Below are 19123 nucleotides of genomic sequence, written 5' to 3'. Positions count from 1 at the left end.
TATTGATGCAGTACGACGTTGGCTCCGACATCGACCAGTGGAATGGTACCGTGCAGGCATACAGGCCCTCATTTCAAGGTGGCGTAAGGCCGTAGCATTGAATGGAGATTACGTTGAAAAATAGTGTTGTGTAGCTAAAAGATTGGGGAATAACCTGGTGTATTTCAATGCTGAATAAAACAACCCCTGTTTCAGAAAAAAAATGTGTTGCATTACTTATTGAACTGCCCTCGTATCAGTAAAACAAAATCTACCGCGTCAAAAAGACAGGTATGTGTTGAACATGGAACCACGTCTTAAAAACAAACAAAAAGTTTAAAAACCGAAGCTGAAAGACGCCACATCAAAAATCCGGATACACCTGCCAAATATGAGTGTAGGGCCCCCGCGAGCACGCAGAAGTGCCGCAACACGACGTGGCATGGACTCGAATAGTGTCTGAAGTAGTTCTGAAGGGAGCAGACACCGTGAATCCTGCAAGGCTGGCGATAAATCCGTAAGAGTACGATGGATTGCACATCTCTTCTGAACAGCATGTTGCAAGGCATCCCAGTTATGCTCCATAATGTTCATGTCTGGGGAGTTTGGTGGCCAGCAGAAGTGCTAGACTTAAGAAGAGTGGAGCCACTCGGTAGCAATTCTGGGTGTGTGGGATGTCGCATCGTCCTGCTAGAATTGCCCAAGTCTGTCGGAATGCACAAAGAACATGAATGGATGCAGGTGGTCAGACAGGACGACTCCGTACTTGTCACCTCTCAGAGTCGTATCTAGACGTGTCAGGGGCCTCACATCACTCCAGCTGCACACGCCCCACACCATTACAGAGCCTCCACCAGCTTGAACAGTCAGCCGCTAACTTGCAGGGTCCATGGGTTCATGAGATGTCCACGCCCGTACACGTGCATCTCCTCGATACAATTTCAAACGAGACTCGTCTGATCGAGCAACATGATTCGAGACATCAACAGTCCAATGTCGGTGTTGACGGGCCCAGGTGCGTAAAGCTTTGTGTCGTGCACCCATCAAGGGTACTCGAGTGGGCCTTCGGCTACGAAAGCCGGTTCGCACGCTGACACTTGTCGATAACCCAGCACTGAAATCTGCAGCAATTTGCGGAAAGGTTGCACTTTTGTCACGTTGAATGATTCTCTTCAGTCGTCGTTCATTCTTGATGGTGTTAGGACAGGAACCAGCCACAAGTTTACTTTGAGTTCCTTTATTCAAAGGAAACCGTTACCGGTTTCGAATCGTTGCGTTTCATCATCAGACGGTTTACATGCTTTCTTTCTGACATTTGGTGTGTTTTTTATAGATTAATTGTCGTGAAACGTCGGTTTCGAGTGATTGTTTCCATAACGTTAACAATCACTCGAAACCGACGTTTCACGACAATTAATCTATAAAAAACACACCAAATGTCAGAAAGAAAGCATGTAAACCGTCTGATGATGAATCGCAACGATTCGAAACCGGTAACGGTTTCCTTTGAATAAAGGAACTCAAAGTAAATTTGTGGCTGGTTGCTGTCCCAACACCATCAACATTTGTCTTCAAAAACAGCCACGGTCTCCAACATGTCATCATATGACAAAATTGCACAAAGTCGTTCATTCTGTTTTCCAGGATGCTTTTCCGGCAGCAGCGATGTCGGAGATTTGATGTTTTCCCCGATTCCTGATATTCACGGTACACTCGTGAAATGGTCTTACGGGGAAATCTCCAATTGGTCGCTACCTCGGAGATGCTGTGTCCCATCGCTCGTGCGCCGACTATAACACCACGCTGAAACTCACTTAAATCTTGACAACCTGCCACTGTAGCAACAGTAATCGATCTGAATGCGCCAGAAACTTGTTGTCCTACACAGGCGTTGCCGACCGCAGCGCCGTATTGTGCCAGTACACATCTCTGTATTTGAATACGCATGCCTATACCAGTTTCTTTGACGCTTGAGTGGATATCCTAAAACCGATTACGGTCATATAAAATCAAATAGCTGACTATCCAGTCCTCAGAGAAATACATTTTCGGCAATTCACTTCCGTGGACAAGACCCGCATACTCGGGATGTATTATACCAGTGTTTTGGCCGTTTCATGGCCTGTGGCTTGCCGACTCCACTTTCTGGTAAGCTGGATCTACTAGAATTTCTTCTCCATTTCCTTAAATTCGGTCCTTACCACCGTTTTCTTTGAAGGGTTTTTGTATTTTTCTTTCCTGTCATGTTACGGATGACGTGTGCGTGTTTTGTACGCCAATTTCAAGCAGGAGGATAGGGGGCGTCTATTATTTAGAGATCTAATCACACGTGGTAAGTGACACTGGAGCACTTTAATACTGCAGGTAGCTAAGGTTGTGTCCTTTGTGTCGTCTATAGAGTGACTTGTTCTTCACTTGAAGAAGTAACATTATGGTCACAGAACTAGTTGTGACTGCCCCATATTCCAAGAGATGTGTAATCCAATATTTGTCTGGACAATCTGTTTTTGTCCATTCTGTACAGGTATCCAAAAATATCAACCCCCTTTTCCTTATGATCTCCGAGATTTTGTCCTCCTTCTGATCGATTTCCGTGTTGCTCAGAAGTTTCCATCCGCCCACAGTCTGGAATGGGTCCACGTTTTTGCGTACAATTCTCCATTTCAGGATTTGCAACTTGTCTAGCTTGTGGTCCACTGAGGGGCATTCACTGGCGTACAGGCATTCTAATCTGACCACAGTACTACAGCATCTTAGTTCGGTGTTCCAGATAATGCACTTTTTGTTGTAAAAGTTTTTAATCCGTACATATGCCCTCTCCATGTTTGGGTTTCAACCGCCTTTCGCAGCTCCTTATAGCCCATTTTCTTGTTTGGTCTCACTGAGGAATTTGACTTTGTTTAGCTTTGTGATTTGGCCTACCTGTGTTTTAAAGAATTTCGGTCCATATTTGTCATTCGTCATGAATTTGGGCTTTTCTGTCAAGACCATCTGCTGATTATCATTCCTAGTGGGCCAACCTGGATGATCGCTCTTGCCCTGGCGTTTGCGAGAGTACCGCAAAATCATCCGTGAAGGCCAGGCAGTCATCCCCCGAGTTTTTCCGTAAGTATGTAAGATGGCGTGGTCTCCTGACCTACACCTCTTATACATTCCGTCCTCACAATCGTATTCTGCACATCAAGACGCTTCCTTCGAAACCAAACTCGATTAGGTAGAGTCAATTTTGTCTGAATTCATTTAAGCAGTATGCAAAACTAATAAGTAAATCACAAGTGCGCACTGAGGGCGAAAAAATCGAGGCTGGCGTACACAACGTGATGGCCACAGGAATTTTCATTCTAAAGAGGCAACCAGTCCACTGGGAGGCTTGTCCCTTCAGAGGGGTGAGTCGACATACAGGGTGTTTCAAAAATGACCGGTATATTTGAAACGGCAATAAAAACTTAACAAGCAGCGATAGAAATACACCGTTTGTTGCAATATGCTTGGGACAACAGTACATTTTCAGGCGGACAAACTTTCGAAATTACAGTAGTTACAATTTTCAACAACAGATGGCGCTGCAAGTGATGTGAACGATATAGAAGACAACGCAGTCTGTGGGTGCGCCATTCTGTACGTCGTCTTTCTGCTGTAAGCTGTAAGCGTGTGCTGTTCACAACGTGCACGTGTGCTGTAGACAACATGGTTTATTCCTTAGAACAGAGGATTTTTCTGGTGTTGAAATTCCACCACCTAGAACACAGTGTTGTTGCAAGAAGACGAAGTTTTCAACGGAGATTTAATGTAACCAAAGGACCGAAAAGCGATACAATAAAGGATCTGTTTGAAAAATTTCAACGGACTGGGAACGTGACAGATGAACGTGCTGGAAAGGTAGCGCGACCGCGTACAGCAACCACAGAGGGCAACGCACAGCTAGTGCAGCAGGTGATCCAACAGCGACCTCGGGTTTCCGTTCGCCGTGTTGCAGCTGCGGTCCAAATGACGCCAACGTCCACATATCATTTCATGCGCCTGAGTTTACACCTCTATCCATACAAAATTCAAACGCGGCAACCCCTCAGCGCTGCTACCATTGCTGCATGAGAGACATTCGCTAACGATATAGTGCACAGGATTGATGACGGCGATATCCATGTGGGCAGCATTTGGTTTACTGACGAAGCTTAATTTTACCTGGACGGCTTCGTCAATAAACAGAACTGGCGCATATGGGGAACCAAAGAGCCCCATGTTGCAGTCCCATCGTCCCTGCATCCTCAAAAAATACTGGTCTGGGACGCCATTTCTTCCAAAGGAATCATTGGCCCATTTTTCAGATCCGAAACGATTACTGCATCACGCTATCTGGACATTCTTCGTGAATTTGTGGCGGTACAAACTGCCTTAGACGACACTGCGAACACCTCGTGGTTTATGCAAGATGGTGCCCGGCCACATCGCACGGCCGACGTCTTTAATTTCCTGAATGAATATTTCGATGATCGTGTGATTGCTTTGGGCTATACGAAACATACAGGAGGCGGCGTGGATTGACCTCCCTATTCGCCAGACATGAAGCCCTGTGACTTCTTTCTGTGGGGACACTTGAAAGACCAGGTGTACCGCCAGAATCCAGAAACAATTGAACAGCTGAAGCAGTACATCTCATCTGCATGTGAAGCCATTCCGCCAGACACGTTGTCAAAGGTTTCGGGTAATTTCATTCAGAGACTACGCCATATTATTGCTACGCATGGTGGATATGTGGAAAATATCGTACTATAGAGTTTCCCAGACTGCAGCGCCATCTGTTGTTGAAAATTGTAACTACTGTAATTTCGAAAGTTTGTCTGCCTGAAAATGTACTGTTGTCCCAAGCATATTGCAACAAACGGTGTATTTCTGTCGCTGCTCGTTTAGTTTTTATTGCCGTTTCAAATATACCGGTCATTTTTGAAACACCCTGTACCTACTTCGGCTGGAGCGACCACCCAGACAGAGGACAACTCCTGCCAGAGCAAAGGGATAATGACCCCCGTGCTCGACTTAAAAGCAAACTCTGCTACATTGTGTGGGAATGCCCAGAAGACACTTTTTTTCATGGAGTGACTGCATACTTACGGAGTTCTCACAGGAGAACTGGATACGCCTAATGGAGATGCTACATATTTCCGCATTGGTCAACTAAAACGAAACATCATTTTCCCGTTTAAAAGAGCAATGCTGATTGGCAGAGCATTTCTGACATGAAGAGCCAGAGGAGTGAGGGAAGGCAGTGACGGATATACCCTTGCAATTTTTCCAGAAAAAGAGGCCGTTCCATTGGAGTGGGAACACGTAACGAGTGCAAGTGGGGCCGTACACGTACGCAAAGAGCGAGGAACAAAGTCTCTCCTCAGTACTTCACTGGGAGAGCACCTCTGTCGTTAGCGAATCAGAGTGATACTCTATATTGAGTCGCCCGGAATGTTGTTCACTGTGTTGGCCACCACACTTATTGTGTGGTGCGAACATGGACAGAGTACTAGTTAAACGCGTGTGAGCAAATACTGAGTGGCATCATGGTAGACTGGTTATCTGACCAGTTTACCGTGCCAGTAGTTAGATGAAGGGTGGCTAGGAGTCCTTGACTTCAACAAGGCATAGGGAGAGTTTGATTGACGAAGGTCAATCGCCGCCCAAAGTGGCCGTGCGGTTCTAGGCGCTACAGTCTGGAACCGAGCGACCGCTACAGTCGCAGGTTTGAATCCTGCCTCGGGCATGGATGTTTTTGATGTCCTTAGGTTAGTTAGGTTTAATTAGTTCTAAGTTGTAGGCGACTGATGACCTCAGAAGTTAAGTCGCATAGTGCTCAGAGCCATTTGAACCATTTGAAGGTCAATCCCGATAGAAAGAGATAGTTGTGTTATTTGTCAGCAGCGAGCGACGGAGGCAGCAGTCTTTGCAGCTCATGGTATTGTGTGCTACAGCATATGTGAGCCCCATCTGTCCTCCATAACAGTACACTCCATGACATTTCTTACACAACAGTCTTGACCATACCTAGAAAAGTTATTCAAGTTGTGTAGGTGTGGCTCTCAGCCATTCTGCCGAGTAAATAACATTCCTAAAGAAAAGGGAGAAAAGAACCTTTCCATACTTCGTAAAATAATAGCATTCGTATCCATAAGAGGCAATCTACTGTTCCAAAAAAAACCCGGAAATTTATTATTTTTTAAGAAAAAGTTTCACTCGTTTTCTCAGAATTTTTTTTGCTAGAAATAATATTTTTCTTTCGTTTAATGTTTTTTTTACACTAACTAGCAATACTTCAGTATCCAAGTATTCCACTAGTTACGTAAGAATATAGACTGTTTTTGTGTCTTTTCCTTACAGTGGACGACTCCAGAAGATATTTGTTGCTGAATGTTTTTTCAAGCAGTTCTTGTTGGTATATTAGGAGCGTCTGTCTGACTTCTGTAGTTGTGTGAGGTGGAAATTATTTCTTGCAGGAGTCAAAGGGTACTTGTTGGATCAATTCATTGCGCAACTTGACAAAATAAAACCCACACACTCACAAATAGATCAGGCTTATTCTTTTATTTTCATGTTCTGTTTTCCAAATTCTGAGAATCTTTGTCTAGCAGTGAGAGTGTGTCACTTTGTTTAAGCTATTTTGATTTCAAAGGGCAAAGACAGTTCTCACATGGTGGTCGTGCCCTTCATCTTTTATTATGTTCACAAACCTGGGTTGTAACTATTACCGTTATTATTATTAGTAGTAGTAGTAGTATTATTGTTACTAGTAGTAGTAGTTGTAGTAATAGTAACAGTACTAGTAGCAGGATGACTATATATTTGTGTTACTTTTTTTCCCCAAACACATATTCTTTGTTATTCTTCTCTGCTGAGAATATATTGCTTATCACGTACTTTTTAATTGCATATTCGAATAAGTTGGTTTTATTAATCTTTTTAATGTCCATGTGTCATTTCTGTTCAGCTTTATTTCTTTATAGATGATACTGCTTTGAATTTTAAGTTTATTCTTTCTTGGTAAACGCAACATCAGTCTAGATCTTGTTCTCATCTCATTGACAGAGCTATTTGTGCAGTAATTATCAGTGTTATTTCTGATGTGTACAAATGATAATTGTATTCACGTTGTGTAGCTAAAAGTTCCAGCCTTTTCAGCAGATCCTTACGATGAACTCAATTACCATTTTTTATTCTTAGAGCCCTTTTCATTGACGGATTGTGGTATGTGTAAGGTTGAACAAATGTTTTGAAATTATATATATATATATATATATATATATATATATATATATATATATAATAGAGGGAAACATTCCATGTGGGAAAAATATATGTAAAAAGAAAGATGATGAGACCCTACCAAACAAAAGCGCTGGCAGGTCGATAGACACACAAACAAACACAAACATACACACAAAATTCTAGCTTTCGCAACCAAAATGTCTGCTTGTGTCTGTGTATATGCGGATGGATATGTGTGTGTGTGCGAGTGTATACCTGTCCTTTTTTCCTCCTAAGGTAAGTCTTTCCGCTCCCGGGATTGGAATGACTCCTTACCCTCTCCCTTAAAACCCATATCCTTTTGTCTTTCCCTCTCCTTCCGTCTTTCCTGACGAGGCATACACACAAAATTCTAGCTTTCGCAACCAAAATGTCTGCTTGTGTCTGTGTATATGCGGATGGATATGTGTGTGTGTGCGAGTGTATACCTGTCCTTTTTTCCTCCTAAGGTAAGTCTTTCCGCTCCCGGGATTGGAATGACTCCTTACCCTCTCCCTTAAAACCCATATCCTTTTGTCTTTCCCTCTCCTTCCGTCTTTCCTGACGAGGCAACCGTTGGTTGCGAAAGCTAGAATTTTGTGTGTATGTTTGTGTTTGTTTGTGTGTCTATCGACCTGCCAGCGCGTATATATATATATATATATATATATATATATATATATATATATATATATATATATATATATATATATATATATAAACTCCGCCATTGCCGGTCCCAAGCCTGGATCCTCATCTTACAAGTGATGAGGGAGGAGGAGGGGGAGGAGTAACAACCTCGTAAAAAAACCTGGGTCCATCTGGCTCCGGATGGTAGCACCCTGTGAGGGCCCCTGCCTAGGGTTACGTGTGAAAACCGGTCAACGGTATCATAGGCGGATGAGGAATTTTTAACTCCCAACGGCTGAGAGAGCAGAGGAACCAAAAATCTATAACTGCAAGCGCCTGTACCCAGATTGGGCGGCTTGTGGGCAGCGTCTGTTCCTCATGTTAGAGGCGGCTGTTTCAAGAAAACCTTCTAACGCTAACAACGTTAGTCGTATTCCTGGTAGGTTACGCAAGTAATCTCCCCAACTTTGAAGAATTTCAACAGTTACAATCTTAACGCATGATGGAAATGTCTTTCAATAACGAAACTACCCCAGGTGGCCAATCCACCGTCGGCAACGACGCAAGCAGACCCATGGATTCTGGGGAGTCTGCAACACCATGCAAATCCAACAAGATTAAACCCAGAAAAATCTTCAACCTAGCAACTCTCAACATAAACTCCCTTCTCAAAGTGGGAAAACTTAAGCACCTTACAAACCAGTTACACACGGAAGATATACACTCCTGGAAATGGAAAAAAGAACACATTGACACCGGTGTGTCAGACCCACCATACTTGCTCCGGACACTGCGAGAGGGCTGTACAAGCAATGATCACACGCACGGCACAGCGGACACACCAGGAACCGCGGTGTTGGCCGTCGAATGGCGCTAGCTGCGCAGCATTTGTGCACCGCCGCCGTCAGTGTCAGCCAGTTTGCCGTGGCATACGGAGCTCCATCGCAGTCTTTAACACTGGTAGCATGCCGCGACAGCGTGGACGTGAACCGTATGTGCAGTTGACGGACTTTGAGCGAGGGCGTATAGTGGGCATGCGGGAGGCCGGGTGGACGTACCGCCGAATTGCTCAACACGTGGGGCGTGAGGTCTCCACAGTACATCGATGTTGTCGCCAGTGGTCGGCGGAAGGTGCACGTGCCCGTCGACCTGGGACCGGACCGCAGCGACACACGGATACACGCCAAGACCGTAGGATCCTACGCAGTGCCGTAGGGGACCGCACCGCCACTTCCCAGCAAATTAGGGACACTGTTGCTCCTGGGGTATCGGCGAGGACCATTCGCAACCGTCTCCATGAAGCTGGGCTACGGTCCCGCACACCGTTAGGCCGTCTTCCGCTCACGCCCCAACATCATGCAGCCCGCCTCCAGTGGTGTCGCGACAGGCGTGAATGGAGGGACGAATGGAGACGTGTCGTCTTCAGCGATGAGAGTCGCTTCTGCCTTGGTGCCAATGATGGTCGTATGCGTGTTTGGCGCCGTGCAGGTGAGCGCCACAATCAGGACTGCATACGACCGAGGCACACAGGGCCAACACCCGGCATCATGGTGTGGGGAGCGATCTCCTACACTGGCCGTACACCACTGGTGATCGTCGAGGGGACGCTGAATAGTGCACGGTACATCCAAACCGTCATCGAACCCATCGTTCTACCATTCCTAGACCGGCAAGGGAACTTGCTGTTCCAACAGGACAATGCACGTCCACATGTATCCCGTGCCACCCAACGTGCTCTAGAAGGTGTAAGTCAACTACCCTGGCCAGCAAGATCTCCGTATCTGTCCCCCATTGAGCATGTTTGGGACTGGATGAAGCGTCGTCTCACGCGGTCTGCACGTCCAGCACGAACGCTGGTCCAACTGAGGAGCCAGGTGGAAATGGCATGGCAAGCCGTTCCACAGGACTACATCCAGCATCTCTACGATCGTCTCCATGGGAGAATAGCAGCCTGCATTGCTGCGAAAGGTGGATATACACTGTACTAGTGCCGACATTGTGCATGCTCTGTTGCCTGTGTCTATGTGCCTGTGGTTCTGTCAGTGTGATCATGTGATGTATCTGACCCCAGGAATGTGTCAATAAAGTTTCCCCTTCCTGGGACAATGAATTCACGGTGTTCTTATTTCAATTTCCAGGAGTGTACAAATTGTGGCGCTACAAGAAACTCGCTTCACTGATGAAAACACATTTGAATCAAACAAATTCAGAATATTTAAAGGAAAACCTGGAAAAATTGTAATGAAGAAATGCCCCCAGCTTGGCCCAGCTTTTGCTGTAAACACAAAAATTCTGAACTCTGTCGAACATTTTTGGTCAACATCATCGAGAACATCTTTCCTCACTTTTCGATGTGCGAATAAAAAATACACATTAATCAATGTTCACGCTCCCACAAATGACAAAAATAATGTTAAAAATAGGGAAGAAACAGATGAATTCTGGGAAAACCTTAAGGATCATATATCAGAAATCCCAGAAAACAATGCAAAAATACTTCTAGGAGATTTTACGCTCAGATTGGAAAAGAAAAGAAATTCCGCGATATTGTCGGCAACTTTCCCGCACACAAACGAACCAACAAAAATGGAGAAAGGTTAATTATGCTCTGTAAGCAGTTTAAACTCAAGCTAATGTCAACACGTTTTAAACATCTTCCCAGAAAACAAAAAAACCTGGGTATCTCCGATAAAGAGTATCGGAGAATTTCAAATAGATCACGTTGCCATCTCCTCCAAATGTGAAAAAGAAATATTGAACACACGTGTCCGAAAATCTCTAAACCTCGACTCCGATCACTATCTCACGAAAATAAAAACTAAACTGATCCCACAAAACAAACAGAAAAGCAGAAACGGTGAATATAAAAACAGAAATAAAATAAATTTTGATCTTACAACCCTGAGAAATTACAACCTTAAGCCCAACTCTAACCTCAAGGATTTTCAGAAAAAACTAAAGACATTCTCCCCTTCACAAAACCTCCAAGAATTTCAGAACAACTTGATTGAGGCAACAGAAACAACCTTTCCAAAAAAGAGCAAACCGAGACACCCATGGTGGGACAGCAACTGTAATGAAGTTCTGCATGAAAGACTTAAAGCCTGGAAAAAGTGGAACTCACATAAAACTGAAAACAAATTTGATGAATTTAAGCAAGCCAGAAAGAATGCCTCGAAAACTATTCGCAACACCAAGAGACAATATGAAAAACAACAACTGGACTCAATCGAAGAGAATTTCAAGAAATGCAACACGGCAGCTTGGTACAAAACATTCAACCAGAAACTCCGAGGATACCAGTCCCCTTGCCTAAACCTTATGAGAAATAATAAGACTCTCGCCACCAACAATACTGAAAACTGTGAAATCCTGGCTGAATATTTTGAGACACTCCTAAACTGCCAAACACCCATCCAGACTCTCAGTTTTACGCAACCAGAAACATTACCAACACATTCAACACCTCCGACACGAGAGGAAATCACAAACATAATCAAAAATCTCAAAAACAGGAAAGCATGTGGAGAAGACACAATTACAGCAGAAATGCTCAAGCTTGGGGGAGAAATATCTGTAGAAGCACTACACAAAGAACTTGAACAAGTATGGGAAACCAAGAAAATCCCAAGTCACTGGAAAACTGCCCTAATTCACCCTTTGTTTAAAAAAGGTGACAAAAGGGATGTTAACAACTATCGTGGAATATCGCTTCTCCCAGTCCCATACAAAATTCTATCAAAAGCCCTGCTCAATCGTGTATCACCAATTATAGAGGGAAAACTTGGAGAATATCAAGCTGGCTTCAGACCAGGAAGATCCTGTGCCGAATAAATTTTTAACCTCAAAACAACAATGAACTATTTATCTACAAGGAGCAAGAAATATTTCATAACATTCATTGATTTCAAAAAAGCTTATGAGTCAATCGATAGGGACACACTCATCAAAACACTTCGAGAATATGAAATAGATGAAACAACAATCACCATAATCAAAGAAACATTAACAAATACAACATCAAAAGTAAAATTCCAAGGAGAAATTTCACGGCATTTCGAGGTCAAAACCGGCGTCAGACAAGGAGATGCGCTGTCCCCGGTACTCTTCAACTGTGTTCTTGATAAAGTCATAGCAGAATGGAGAAAACTCACGCAAAAACATGGAGTTGAGAAAGTCCAAATTGGAGGGAAGTGCTAAAAGCCATTGAAACCAACTGTTTTGCCTTCGCTGACGATCTCGCCTGTTTAGCTTACACACAAAAAGACACAATAAAACAAATAGAATTACTTAAAGAAACTGCTGAAAAAGCAGGCTTGCAAATTTCATTTGAAAAGACAGAAATCATTACAAATATCAAAAATCCACCAAAGAAAATAACTACGAAATATGGGAAAATACAGGTATCTAAACATTTTAAATATCTTGGTGAACTAATTCAGCCTGTGGCAAAAGGTCATCCAGCCTGCAGGGCTAGAATACAAAAACTAGAGACAGCAACTCACTACTGCAGACAAATGTATTCAAAAAATGTATATCCAAAAACATTAAACTCAGACACTACCAGACTGTCATTAGACCGCAGATACTACACTCCTGGAAATGGAAAAAAGAACACATTGACACCGGTGTGTCAGACCCACCATACTTGCTCCGGACACTGCGAGAGGGCTGTACAAGCAATGATCACACGCACGGCACAGCGGACACACCAGGAACCGCGGTGTTGGCCGTCGAATGGCGCTAGCTGCGCAGCATTTGTGCACCGCCGCCGTCAGTGTCAGCCAGTTTGCCGTGGCATACGGAGCTCCATCGCAGTCTTTAACACTGGTAGCATGCCGCGACAGCGTGGACGTGAACCGTATGTGCAGTTGACGGACTTTGAGCGAGGGCGTATAGTGGGCATGCGGGAGGCCGGGTGGACGTACCGCCGAATTGCTCAACACGTGGGGCGTGAGGTCTCCACAGTACATCGATGTTGTCGCCAGTGGTCGGCGGAAGGTGCACGTGCCCGTCGACCTGGGACCGGACCGCAGCGACGCACGGATGCACGCGAAGACCGTAGGATCCTACGCAGTGCCGTAGGGGACCGCACCGCCACTTCCCAGCAAATTAGGGACACTGTTGCTCCTGGGGTATCGGCGAGGACCATTCGCAACCGTCTCCATGAAGCTGGGCTACGGTCCCGCACACCGTTAGGCCGTCTTCCGCTCACGCCCCAACATCGTGCAGCCCGCCTCCAGTGGTGTCGCGACAGGCGTGAATGGAGGGACGAATGGAGACGTGTCGTCTTCAGCGATGAGAGTCGCTTCTGCCTTGGTGCCAATGATGGTCGTATGCGTGTTTGGCGCCGTGCAGGTGAGCGCCACAATCAGGACTGCATACGACCGAGGCACACAGGGCCAACACCCGGCATCATGGTGTGGGGAGCGATCTCCTACACTGGCCGTACACCACTGGTGATCGTCGAGGGGACACTGAATAGTGCACGGTACATCCAAACCGTCATCGAACCCATCGTTCTACCATTCCTAGACCGGCAAGGGAACTTGCTGTTCCAACAGGACAATGCACGTCCACATGTATCCCGTGCCACCCAACGTGCTCTAGAAGGTGTAAGTCAACTACCCTGGCCAGCAAGATCTCCGGATCTGTCCCCCATTGAGCATGTTTGGGACTGGATGAAGCGTCGTCTCACGCGGTCTGCACGTCCAGCACGAACGCTGGTCCAACTGAGGAGCCAGGTGGAAATGGCATGGCAAGCCGTTCCACAGGACTACATCCAGCATCTCTACGATCGTCTCCATGGGAGAATAGCAGCCTGCATTGCTGCGAAAGGTGGATATACACTGTACTAGTGCCGACATTGTGCATGCTCTGTTGCCTGTGTCTATGTGCCTGTGGTTCTGTCAGTGTGATCATGTGATGTATCTGACCCCAGGAATGTGTCAATAAAGTTTCCCCTTCCTGAGACAATGAATTCACGGTGTTCTTATTTCAATTTCCAGGAGTGTATATGCATCAGAAACACTGGCAAATTTTACATATGCGGAACAGATAGAAAATCGTGAAAGAAGAATTGTGAGGACAATTCTTGGACACAGGAAAATAACAGATGATCAAGGCAAGCCTGTATACAGACTAAAAAGCAACAAAGAAGTGTATACGAAGTGCAGCAAAATTACAGACGAAATTAGAAAAAGAAGATGCTCCTTTTATGCTCACATCATGAGGATGAACCCGAATAGGCTTACAAAACAAATATTTTCGTACATCGCAAATCTAAAAAATAAAAATTTATGGTTTATCAACACAGAAAGAGATCTAAAAGAAATGGACATAGATCAGGAAACAATATTTAACAGAAACCTTTTTAGAAAAAAACTGAATTCATTCACGGGTTTCGGTGTGAAAATTAAGAAGACTTGTGGAACTAAATGGTCTGAAGAGAGAAAAGCCGCCTTCAGCGCAAGAATGAAAGAAGTGTGGACTGAGAGAAAGAAGACTTCCCAGAAGCGCAAGAAATAACTGTTTTCACGGTCTTTAACGGCCAAATTTGTATAATATATATATATATATATATATATATATATATATATATATATATATAATATTTCAAAACATTTGTAGGGTGAGTCACCTAACATTACCGCTGGATATATTTCGTAAACCACATCAAATACTGACGAATCGATTCCACAGACCGAACGTGAGGAGAGGGGCTAGTGTAATTGGTTAATACAAACCATACAAAAATGCACGGAAGTATGTTTTTTAACACAAACCTACGATTTTTTAAATGGAACCCCTTTAGTTTTGTAAGCACATCTGAACATATAAACAAATACGTAATCAGTGCCGTTTGTTGCATTGTAAAATGTTAATTACACCCGGAGATATTGTAACCTAAAGTTGACGCTTGAGTACCACTCCTCCGCTGTTCGATCGTGTGTATCGGAGAGCACCGAATTACGTAGGGATCCAAAGGGAACGGTGATGGGCCTTAGGTACAGAAGAGACTAGAACAGCACATTACGTCCACATGCTAACACCTTTTTATTGGTCTTTTTCACTGACGCACATGTACATTAGCATGACGGTGAGGTACACGTACACACGTGGTTTCCGTTTTCAATTACGGAGTGGAATAGAGTGTGTCCCGGCATGTCAGGCCAATAGATGTTCAATGTGGTGGCCATCATTTGCTGCACACAATTGCAATCTCTGGCGTAATGAATGTCGTACACGCCGCAGTAAATCTGGTGTAATGTCGCCGCAGGCTGCCACAATACGTTGTTTCATATCCTCTGGGGTTGTAGGCACATCATGCTACACATTCTCCTTTAACGTACCCCACAGAAAGAAATCCAGAGGTGTAAGATCAGGAGAACGGGCTGGCCAATTTATGCGCCCTCCATGTTCCACGAAACGCCTGTCGAACATCCAGTCAAGGGTCAGCCTAGTGTTAATTGCGGAATGTGTAGGTGCACCATCATGCTGATACCACATACGTCGACGCGTTTCCAGTAGGAAATTTTCGAGCAACGTTGGCAGATCATTCTGTAGAAACGTGATGTATGTTGCAGCTGTTTGGGCCCCTGCAATGAAGTGAGGACCAATGAGGTGGTCGCCAATGATTCCGCACCATACATTTACAGTCCACGGTCGCTGTCGCTCTACCTGTCTGAGCCAGCGAGGATTGTCCACGGACCAGTAATGCATGTTCCGTAGATTCACTGCCCCGCGGTTTGTGAAACCCGCTTCATCGGTAAACAGGTAGAACTGCAACGCATTCTCTGTTAATGCCTATTGACAGAATTGCACTCGATGATTAAAGTCATCACCATGTAATTGCTTATGTAGCGACACATGAAACGGGTGAAAGCGATGACGATGCAGTATGCGCATGACACTACTTTGACTCAGTCCACCGGCTCTCGCAATGTCCCGTGTACTCATGTGTGGGTTCATGGCAACAGCAGCTAACACACCAACTGCACCCGCTTCTCCTGTGACGGGCCCGTTACGGACCCGTTTACGTGCTACGTGCATACCTGTTGGATACAGTTGGGGGTAGATGTTTTGCAATGTGCGGCACGTTGGATGCTCTCTGTCCGGGTTCCGTTCTGCATACACCCTGCAGGCTTCAGCTGCATTTCGTCGACACTCGCCACAGATGAGTATCATCTCCGCCTTTTCAGAGTTCGGATACACCATGGTCACAGTTCCTACAACACTACACTATCACAGACGTCTGGTAACACGGTGTACTACAGTTGGTCTGCGTGCGGAGACGAATGCAGAATAACAATAGCAGCAAGCGCTACATGCGGACACTGCGACAGCTAGACCAAACCACAACAGTGCACTACAGCCACATTCGTAAACACGGTCGTCATCGTAAACATGTACCTGCAGATGCTGCTCGCCGACCGTGGCCTGTGTTTGTTACAACACGCAACTGAACGTCGGAGGTTTCAAGCGTCAACTTTAGGTCACAATATCTCCGGATGTAATTAACATTTTACAATGCAACAAACGGCACTGATTACGTATTTGTTTATATGTTCAGATGTGCTAGCAAAACTAACGTGGTTCTATTTTAAAAAAAAAACGTATGTTTTTGTTAAAGAAACATACTTGCGTGCATTTTTGTATGGTTTGTATTAAACAATTACACTAGCCTCTCTCCTCACGATCGGTCTGTGGAATCGGTTCGTCAGTATTTGATGTGGTTTACGAAATATATCCAGCGGTAACGTTAGGTGACTCACCCCATATATATTAATTTGGACGTATTTCCGGCAGTAACCAGAGTGAGTAGATCAGCACTAATCAGAATTAATTTTTGGTACTCTCACGAAATTAGTACCAGTGGGTAATGTACAACTTAGTGTATTTGCATCTACATGTATTATATGACTAAAATATAATACTGCGAATAGAAATAGACCATTTTAATTTCTGGATGTCATTAGCTCCTCCTGACGCTGTAACTATTTTTACATTATCTTTGGGAATTATCCAAGTATTTGTGGGTTTTGTAAGTTATAGTGATCGTATTGAGACTTAGGTACATTTCGCTTTGTTTCCGCTACATATCCGTGTTATGTGGTAGCCTTCATCTTCTTGGTTCAGCCGAGTTAGCCAGTTTGAGTAGAGCTAAATGTAGATTGTTTGAGAAACTTTTGTTTTCATATGGATACAACAGAAAATGCCTGATGATGTGCAAGAAAATGCTCTGAACAAATAGCGATGTGTTTAAAAACATATTTTTGAATGGTAGCAGTGCAAAACAAATTATTGATTCATATTATTTATGGTACCTGGAGTTAGCCACTCTGTCCACAGCTGTACAGGGTGTATCGAAAAGGATGGCGCAAACTTACGCGGCTGAAAGTACACGATAGTAGAAGCACAAATGTCCCACTAAACGTGAGCTATAAAACGCATAACTTAACAGCTATGAGCACCTGTTGATCTGCAGTAATTTGGAACACAACTCTTCCAATGAACAAGTGTTCATAACTTTTGAGGTATGCATTTTAGAGCACATGTTTATTGCACTTTTTTTTCTTGTTTTGGTCCATAGTACCACTTCGCATAATATGGAAAGTAAAGTGCCTGCAGTAGAAGAGATTTATTTCACAATATTGGAAATAAATAATATGTCATAGCTCTTAAGGTATGCGTTTCAGAGCCCATGTTTACTTGACATTTGTGCTTCTACTATCGTGTACTTTCAGCCGCGTAAGTTTGCGCCATCCTTTTCGATACACACTGTGTAAAGGTAATGTAGATTGTAACACATCCAGTGGCCACTATCGTCCCGTGCGTTTTCATTCAGTTAAGTGACCATGATGCAAAAGGGCCTAATGAGACTTAAGCAATAATCAATCAAGTTTTTTGCTGCTTGCAACGACTTTATGTAATATTGAGGCAATAATTATTATTTTCCCGCATTTATAATTTTCTTCCTCGGCTAGTGCCACGCCTCTCTGGCGTCGGCATGTTGTTTATGTCTTGGGAGTGTTAGTCGTAGTTGTAGTATTCTCTTCCTTACACCACCACATCACGCGAATCCCTTCCTCTCATATTAGGGTAAATCTCATGTTTAAGTGCGAGAATGTTTTCTGAATGCTTGCGCACCGTGCGTCTGAGGCGAGACATAGCGAACAGCCGTGTATTCGCCTAGTAGGATGTGGGTAACCGCCGAAAAACCTCGTCGTTAATCCGCCGGGTATAGAGCTGCAAAAGTACCGAGGGCTACTCTAGACTATTCTAAGTAAGTGTAGACTACCGTAGTTATCCAAGTAGCTTTGGTCAACTGCGGGGTCCCTGTACATTAGGTGCGTTGCATACCTGTGGGGCATTACCTAATTTCAATCGCTTTGTTTGGGTATATAGTTATTGTCTTACAAGGATTCCCCTAGACACCGAAAGCCGTCTACAGACTGAATGAGGATGTACACTGACAGCCGAAACACTGCCCACCGCGACGTTGGATGCCTCCTGGTGGCGTTGTGAGCACGTGACGTGGTAACACAAGTACGCACGCGAAACAGATACGGATGGCGTGTCACGCGACCGGAGATATGGGCTGCAAACGAAGAAATCAGTTCAGATAAGTGACTTTGACAAAGGGCTGATTATTATTATGCAGAGCTTGTGAACGATTATCTCGAAAACACGGAACTGGTACAATATTCACGTGCTACTGTCACGAGCATCTACGGAAAGGGGTAGGAGGACACCGAAACTCGTACCACTAGGCGCTAAGTGGCTGGGCGTTCACGACTGTTTACGTGTGGTTAGGAGGCTTGTCTGCTCCGAAAAGTATGGCAGACGGTGATCTGTGGCACGCTGCTGAAAGAGCGCAATGCTGGTTGTCTGGAGCACACCGATCACCGTACATCGTTGAACATGGAGCTGCACAGCAGAACATCCCCAAGAGTTCACACATTGACACAGTCACATCGTCAGTTACTACTGCAATGGGCTAGAGATGGGGGATCCGCTCTTGAACTGATTCATAGAGTTCAATCTTTCAAAGGAGTGAACAATCAGTGATTCAGAGAAAAAGAACGGTAGCTCCAAACGTTTCCCACGGCAGAGAGAGAGAGAGAGAGAGAGAGAGAGAGAGAGAGAGAGACGGAGCATATCAGCAGCGCCTCTGCTGGTCACAGCACAGTGCACGCCACACAACACAGCCAGCGCCAGCCTCTGCCCTGCTTCTACCTTGGCTGCC

Source organism: Schistocerca cancellata, chromosome 10, assembly GCF_023864275.1.
Source record: "Schistocerca cancellata isolate TAMUIC-IGC-003103 chromosome 10, iqSchCanc2.1, whole genome shotgun sequence".
NCBI classification, from domain to species: Eukaryota; Metazoa; Arthropoda; class Insecta; order Orthoptera; family Acrididae; genus Schistocerca; species Schistocerca cancellata.
This window is presented reverse-complemented; position numbering follows the sequence as displayed.